Source organism: Colobus angolensis, unplaced genomic scaffold, assembly GCF_000951035.1.
Source record: "Colobus angolensis palliatus isolate OR3802 unplaced genomic scaffold, Cang.pa_1.0 Scaffold81, whole genome shotgun sequence".
In the NCBI taxonomy this organism is placed as follows: Eukaryota; Metazoa; Chordata; class Mammalia; order Primates; family Cercopithecidae; genus Colobus; species Colobus angolensis.
This window is the reverse complement of record NW_012121932.1, coordinates 10,241,923-10,250,213: the sequence shown is the minus strand read 5'-3', so window position 1 is coordinate 10,250,213 and position 8,291 is coordinate 10,241,923. Positions and strand designations below refer to the sequence as shown.

Sequence of the window (8,291 nt, the reverse complement as noted above, 5' to 3'; positions counted from 1 at the left end):
GGGAGTGAGGGAGGGAAGAAAGAGAAAGAGTTGAGCAAGGTGGTGCATGCCTGTTGTTCCAGCTGCTTGGGAGACTGAGGTGAGAGATTTGCTTGAGTCTGGGAGTTTGAGGTGAGGTTGCAGTGAGCAGCGATTGTGCCACTGCACTCTAGCCTGGGAGACAGAGAAGATGCCATCTCAAAAAAAAAAAAAAAAAAAAAAGAGTTCAATATCCAGCTAAACAATAAGTGGGAGTAACATAATGATACATTCAGACCTACAAAAACTGAGCATTAACCATTCCGGCATCTTTATTGAAAGATTAATAATAGGAAATTCTGTGTCAAGAAGTAGAAAACTAAACCCAGAGGTAAGAAAAAGTAAGATGTCCCAGGCATGGTGGCTCATGCCTATCATCCCAGCACTTTGGGAGGGCAAGGCTGGGCCGGGAGTTCAATATCATCCTGGCCAACATGGTGAAAACCCGTCTGTACTAAAAAAAACACAAAAATATTAGCTGGACTTGGGAGCATGCGCCTGTAGTCCCAGATAATCAGGAGTCTGAGGTGGGAGAATCGGTTGAACCCAGGAGGCAGAGGTTGCAGTGAGTTGCGATTGCACCACTGCACTCCAGCCTGGGTGACAGAGCAAGACTCTGTCTCAAAAAAAAAAAAAGTAAGATGCAATAAATATAAGTAAAAAATTAGTAAACAGGATAACAAACCCAGGTGCGGTGGCTCACGCCTGTAATCCCAGCACTGGGGGAGGCCGAGGCGGGTGGATCACGAGGCCAGGAGATGGAGACCATCCTGGCTAACACGGTGAAACCCCATCTCTACTGAAAATACAGAAAATTAGCCAGGCGTGGTGGCGGGTGCCTGTAGTCCCAGCTACTCGGGAGGCTGAGGCAGGAGACTCGCTTGAACCCCAAGAGGTGGAGCTTGCAGTGAGCCGAGATGGTGCCACTGCACTCTAGCCTGGGTGACAGAGAGAGACTCCGTCTCAAAAATGAAACAAAAAACAAAAACACTATTTTGGTGGGGACAGTATAAAGACAAAACAGTATTAAGTATTAGATAATAACAAAAAATGTAAGTTGACTTCTAAGTATTGTTTTGGGATAGGCTGGATAAGATATGTTGTTAAGTATGCATATTAACAATTGAAAGGTAAATAGACAAATAATGGAATCAGAATGTATAGCTTCAAAGCCAGCAGAAGAAAATAAAAAGGAAAAGAAACACTCTGAAAGAAGGCAAGAAAGAAGAAACAGTAAAGAAAAATCATGATTAAAAGAAACACTAAATAAAATATTAGCATTAATTCCAAGTAAGTCAATAATCGTAATAAATGCAAATGGATTGTCAGCCATCCATTAAAATGAAGACTAGCAGATCGAATTTTAAAAATATTTTATGGGCAATGCAAACATGATTGAATACACACACATATATATTCATACATGCATACGCTTATATATATATATATACAAATAAATCACCAAATCTTATTGCTACAATGCTGAGTTTAATGCCTTTGTCAAAGGTCAGAGTTGCAAAAGATCTGCCAAAGGTTACGTCTGTCATCCACAGCAAGATGATGTGATATCTGCCCTGTTTGGGGACCTCTGAATGGTACATGTGGTTTCCCCTGAGTATCATAACCATATGATACATATGGTGTATCATAGAAAAGCCTCAGTAAGAAGTAGGAAGAGGTATTATCATTTAGTTTCTGATGCTGAAGAGCAGCAAAAAATACCCATTTTAATTTGGTATGTAAGATCAACAATACGTTAAGCATAATACTATTGCACAAATAAATACTATCAGTGCCGTAAGAAACAAAACACATTCTGCAACAAACAAAAGAAAATAAAACATTTTCAAAAAGCAACTTACATGATTCCTCTGTATTTTTCATTAATTAGTGATGTTGAAAGTAGTACAAATTTTGATGTTATAAATTGTTCAATAGATGATAAAGTTAAGAGTTAAGGGTTCTGTAGGCTGAGGCCATACAGTGCGTTTGGGTATGCTGACGTGGAAGTGTTCTCTTGCGTGTCTTACAGGGTGGAACATGTTTGAGTTGTGGGAAGGTCAATATTTACACACCCAATATTAGCTAAGCCCAGCGGTTCTCAAAATTATTTTGTTATGAGAATCATCTGGGGGTCTTTTAAATAATTTCAAAGACAGGCCACACCGCAGACCACTTAAATCACGATCTCTGTGGGTGGAACTCAGGCACTAGTATTTTTTGAAGCTGTCAGGTCATCCCAATGTTCAGGCAAGTTTGGGGACCAGTGCCCTAAAGAGAGTGAGAAAAGAAGAAACTTTGAAACTGAAACAGAAAGAGACTTGTGATTTAGGGATTCGGTGTATTGCAGAAAGCTTAAACATCAGGCTAGTTGTAAGACATCTTGTCTATTTTTTTTCCAAGAGGCTTTCTTGCTTTTGACTTTCTGAACACTTCTTCACCCTGCCCCAAGCTAAAAAACTTAAATAGGAAACGTTTAAAAATAAGGCCTAATAGTCTCATTATAGTCAATTTACTCCTCTTAAGACTGTCCAAATTCATACATTTCCAAACCAAATGAAACACACACATCCTCATCCCCTGTACACCTGGCTCGCCTCTATTAGCTTAGAGACTGATGATACCTGTTGGCTCTCTGAAAATACCAGTCTTCGTTCTTCATGATCATGGTGTTGTGCATTAATAGCCATACACATCTTTAAGTTCAGAGGGCTCTTTGGGAGGTTGGAGGGGAGTGGAGAGAGACTGTGAATGAGCACAAGAGTGAACACTAGCTAGCTCACAGCTGGTTTACTGAATGTTTTTCTGCCACCTAATGGGCATTTTAGAATATGCTATGCAAAATTCATCTTTGTAATCAGTGCATGTCACACAGAGGGGTCTCCATAGTGAACAGCTTGGAACTCAACTTATTTACAAAAACCTTGGGATAACTGCTAGCTTCACACCTAGATGTGGATGTTTTGTAAGTGATCTTCTTTTGGCTTCAGTTTAATTTTTTTTCTTTTTTTTGAGACACGGTCTTGCTTTTGCCCAGGCTGGAGTGCAGTGGTGCAACTTCAACCTCCCACAGGTGTGTGCCACATGCCCAGCCTTTCTTTTCTTTTCTTTTTTTTTTTTTTTTGGTGTTTTTGTAGAGATGAAGTCTTCCTATATTGCCCAGGCTGGTCTTGAACTTCTGGACTCAATCCTCCTCGATCCTCCTGCCTCAGCCTCCCAAAGTGCTGGGATTACAGGCATGAGCCACCGCACCTGGCTCAGTTTAATTCTTGGGAGCACTTCTACATTTTGTTTCTTAAAAACCCCAAATATAGATTATGAAGGATAGTTCCTAAGTATGTAATGTAATTAACAGGCCATATAATCTCTCTGGCTTTTTAAATATTGTATTACCCCAGGGCTCAGTGATTGGACTTCTTTTCTATCTCCTTTCTTGATGATCTCCTTTGGCCCTATGGTTTTCAATACTATCCACACACAGATGATTGTAACATTTATATTCTCCAGGTCAGACTTTTTCCCTGAATCTCATAGATCCAACTACCTGCTTGACATCTCTTCTTAGTTGTCTAATGGACATCTCAATCCTAATTTGTCTAAATCTTTGCTCACACTGTCAGTGCAACTCTCCCTCCATGCCCCCAACATGCACATACTCACACATTTACCTCTACTCTTCTGGCAGCCTTCTCATCTCAATAAATGGCAACTTACAGTTGATCAGGCCAACTACACTAAAGTCATTCTTGGCTCTTCTTTAATCACACCTCACATCATATCTGCCAGGAAATTCTCTTGGATATTTCTGGAATCATACTTTTCATTACTCCACTGCCACCACCCCGGTCTATCATCTCTCACCCTTGCTATCGTCTCTCACCTAGTTATTGCAGCGGCCTCCTAATTGGCCCCCTCCAGTCTATGCTCGAAAAGGAGCCAGAATTGTTAAATTCTAAGTGAGATCATGTCATTTATTTGCTTAAAACTCTCTAGTGGGTTCCCGTCTCACCTAGAATGAAAGCCAAAGTCCTCACAATGGCCTAAAAGGCTGTATATCTAACCCTTATGAGTTTTCTGATGTCATCTTGTACTACTCTCCCTCCACTGACATCACTCGAACACACGGGTCTTCTTACTGCAATTCCTTGATCACACAGGCCCGCCTTCTCTCTCTGCAGAGAACTCTGTGCTGGCTGCTCTATTAGTCTTTCTTTCCTTAGACAGTTTCCTTGCTCATTTCCAGTCTTTAACTCAAATGGAGACTATGCTGAGTTCCGCTTTCAAGGCAACCTCCCATTGCCTTCACCACTACCTTCTGCATCTTACCTCCCGTTTCATTTTTTCTCCTTAGCACTTACCAACACTGAACACTTCATATTCTACGTGTCTCTGTCTTCCCTTTCCTCCCTGTCCCACTCCTTGGCAGAAGGGGAGGGTTTTACCTGTTATGTTCGCTGCTGTATGTTCTGCCCCTACAATGCCTTACACATAGCTGGAACTCAGTATTTGTTTAACAAATGAATCATACATGTAGTTAATGTTAATGGGTGGGAGGAGGTATATAACATTGGAAAAATAAGAACAGACTTGTAACTGTCTTTCTTTCCTACTTTAGAAATGACTATCTTCATTTAAGATTTTTCTGATTACATCTATCTACGAATCATTTCATTTTAATTAGCTCCTTCACTGAAACACAGCATTGTAATCTGTACCAAGAAAATAACACACTATTTCTACATCTTGGCATTTAGTTTCAATAAGTAAATATACTATTTTAAGTATATAACACTTAAACATTTTTCTAGAGTTCTTGGCCATTTTCATTGATCTAGAAAATGTTTTCAAATGGACTACGTTAAAATTCAGCTGAGAACTGACGCTGAGTCATCACACTGGAGCTAATGAGCGTTGCCTGCCCGGAGCTACCGGTCCCCCTTCCTGCTTAGACCTTTCCTTCTTCTTAGGTGGTTGAAAGGTCAAACCCCTGGTGAGAGGAGAGAGCCAAAGCCCCACTGTGTGCCTCAGATGCAGTTTCACAGCACAGTATTCACTGACATTTCTCTAGGCCCCTTCGCCTGAGGGAACTGGCCTTCTCCAGTGACTCGCAGTGTGTGTGTCAGGGGCAAGGGCAGAGTGAGGAAAAATGTGAAATAAGAAATCACTGCTGCTCCTTGAGAATTACAGAGCATCACCTGGCAGGATTTTTGTATCCTTATTTTCAGTATTAAACCACACACATGCACCCCACTGCCTGCATGCCTGTCCCACTGTGGTGTTTCCCAACATTTTTTACATCATGGCAGATAGAGAAAATTGTTTGGAATTCTGGAGGCGACCAGCCTGGGAGCTCCAGTCACCTTAAGTGCTGCCCAGCTAGCCACCCAGAAGGCCTCGAGACAAACTACTTGAGAAGCTCTGCATTAGAGAAGCAAATTCAAGTCTGACATCTCAGGGGAGTGCTCTGAAAGTGACTATATAAGCTTCTACCAACCTCAAGAAAATCACAGGCATTAGATACATTAAATTGCTGAAGTGATAGCTCTGGCTTTTTGGATATGCACAAATATAGTTTTCTGTTTTATAATTTGTCAACTCCCCTTCCAGATTAACTATTTTGATTCCTTTATTACTACAACATTCTTAAACAAAAATTTAAATTTTAAACAAATTATTCAAATGTCAAATAAAATCTTTAGATACAAACTTATGGTAACCCAAAGTGACATTCCAAGTTTATTTTACACACATTAAGAGATAAGAAAGGCAGTATTTTCTAAAGCATGATTACTCTAATTCTAAAAGAATTCTGAATATGGTTTTATTTCTACATGCATTTATACAACGCTAAAAGTGCTGCCTCAAGTTTGCAAGGAATCAAGTTTTCTACAGATTATTGTACAAAGATAATGATAAACTCTTTAGCTTAGCACACCATAGTACAAATACTGCATCATGTTGGATTTTACTAAGCATGAGACATAAACAGGCCAATCAAAATCATTTGAGGTTAAGAAGTGATAGGTACCAATAAACGTAAGTAGAAACTGAACAAGTCAAGGAGTGTTGAATATTTAATGAACCCATGAAGCATAACACAATTGATGCAAATGTATCTGTCATTTTATTTTTTTGAGGCAGGGCCTCACTCTGTCGCCCAGGCTGGAGTGCAGTGGCATGACTGTGGTTCACTGCACGTGCCACCACACTCAGTGAATTTTTTATACTTTGCAGAGACAGGGTTTCACCACGTTGTCCAGGCTGGTCTCAACTCCTGGGCTCAAGCAATCCTCCTGCCCCAGCCTCCTGAAGTGCTGGGATTATAGGCGTGAGCCACCATGCCTAGTTATCTGTCATTTTAAAACATTACTGTGAAGAATAATTTTGCACTGTTTTAACTGTTACTGGCTTAGTAAGTATAAAAATATTTGTCAAAAAATGAAAGATCTCAATGAAATTGTAAGTAAAATTACTTTTATTTTCATAAATAAAAAGATAACCCATTATACACTTTTTAGCTGAAGTAACATTAGTTGTCACTGCCTATGAAATCCATGTAATAGTTAACAAATAGTTACATCTCTCTATAACCTTCATGCAACTTCTATGTATGTGATAATTTCCCAAAATTTCCAACATTTCAAAAAACATTATATATAATGGGATACTTTAGTCACAAAGTGTTACCTTTGCTGAGTCAACAAAATATCTGCTCACGTCAAAGATGCCTACTGATGTAAAGTAATATTAGTATTGCTGCATTTTACAAGTACTAAGCATATTACATTTTCCAGTTCAGACATGGTAGTGTTATGCCCAAAATTGTCAATGTGAAAATTTAGTAAGTAGATTAATAAGCACAAGTACCTAAGAGAAATAGGTCCCACAGCCAGAGAGTAAAGAGCTGACATCAAGTACCAATTGAAGTTTTGTCAGTAAGTGGCACACAACAGACAAGTGATTCTGTAATAAAGACAACATAAAATAGAGATGTAATGAAGTATTTTTTCCATAGATACTGAAATAAAATTAAATGCCTGTTTAGTTATTACTCCACTTATTCTGGAAACTACAGCTTCAAATATTAATATTATGTTGCAAGCAGTATTTAGTATTTCTATATGTTAAGAAAAAAACCTCACTGAATTTATGTACCTTTTTTTAAGGAGTGTAAACTATGATATATGATTTAAGTAATCACTTATTTGAATGCTATATTGATTCAGATTGGCATAATTACTCATTTTTCATAATGAAATGCATATTCCTATTTCAACACTTTATGCAGATTTTACTTATTTCTCACAGGGCTGCTTTGTGGATTCAATGGCTTATCTATGTAAGTGTCCAGCACAGTATCTGGCACACAGTAAGCTTTTAGTGTATGCTACTTGTATTATTTATATTAAGTGAATCAATCTGTCACTTATAATAGAAAAATTATCTAATGCCCCAGGAGAATAATCAAAAGATAAACCTACAGATGTGTGACTTCTGTTAAAGTATTATGCATCCACTACTTCCCAAATTACTAAACTAATTGTTTAAAATGCTACAATCTATTTTTAAGATCATATTGTATCTCTATTTGTTCTCTGTTTTTGCTATGGACTTTGGCCTAAACCAATACAATTCTGACAGGACATCATCAGAAAACCACATAAAAACAATGTACACTGAAATCAGGTAACAAAGGCATCTTACTGTAACTTCTTTAATAAAGAAGTATAGAGTTACCAGTGTAATTCAGGACAACCTACTCATTTAAGTTTAAAGTTTTTTCTTTACATCACGCAATATTTGACTTCAAAAAACATTTTCCATTCTGTCTTCTCTTATATATAAACATTAAGAGCTATTACAAAGTTCTGTCCTCTAAGTAAAAAACGCACTAGAAAAGATATTTGTAAAAATCATTGCAGGGTTACTGATACTGAATGAAGCACAGGGCTAATGGAACAGGGATAAGTTCTTGGATAAGGTCCCAACATACCTATACAAACTGATTTTTTAGTAAATTATTGATTCTAACATATGTAAAGGATTTGGTGTGATAATTTTCTCATCTTTAACTATAAGTGACTTTTTATCCCCCACCAGAAAAGATCAATGACTGAGAATGTAAGTCTGTGCTCTGATTAACACAATGGAGAAATGGAAAAACTATCTCTGTTAAAAACTGATTCCTGTCATTATTCTGATATCAAGTAAGAGGAAGGAAAATAAATTTTTTTGTGTGTAGATAGAAAAACATATCTGAGGCCAGGCGCAGT

At 38.2% G+C, this 8,291-nt stretch overlaps 1 protein-coding gene across 1 annotated transcript in view; it reads right to left on the bottom strand.

Moving 5' to 3' along the window:
• FAM177B (family with sequence similarity 177, member B) overlaps positions 1-4,481 on the bottom strand; it is a 12,724-nt gene extending 8,243 nt beyond the window's left edge. Inside the window, exons 1-2 of the mRNA XM_011929483.1 lie at positions 4,377-4,481; positions 3,687-3,823 (exon numbers count right to left, since the gene is read on the bottom strand). The gene's annotated coding sequence lies outside the window, so the exon portion shown is untranslated. The remainder of the gene's footprint in view (positions 1-3,686; positions 3,824-4,376) is intronic.
• Positions 4,482-8,291: the final 3,810 nt, after the last annotated feature.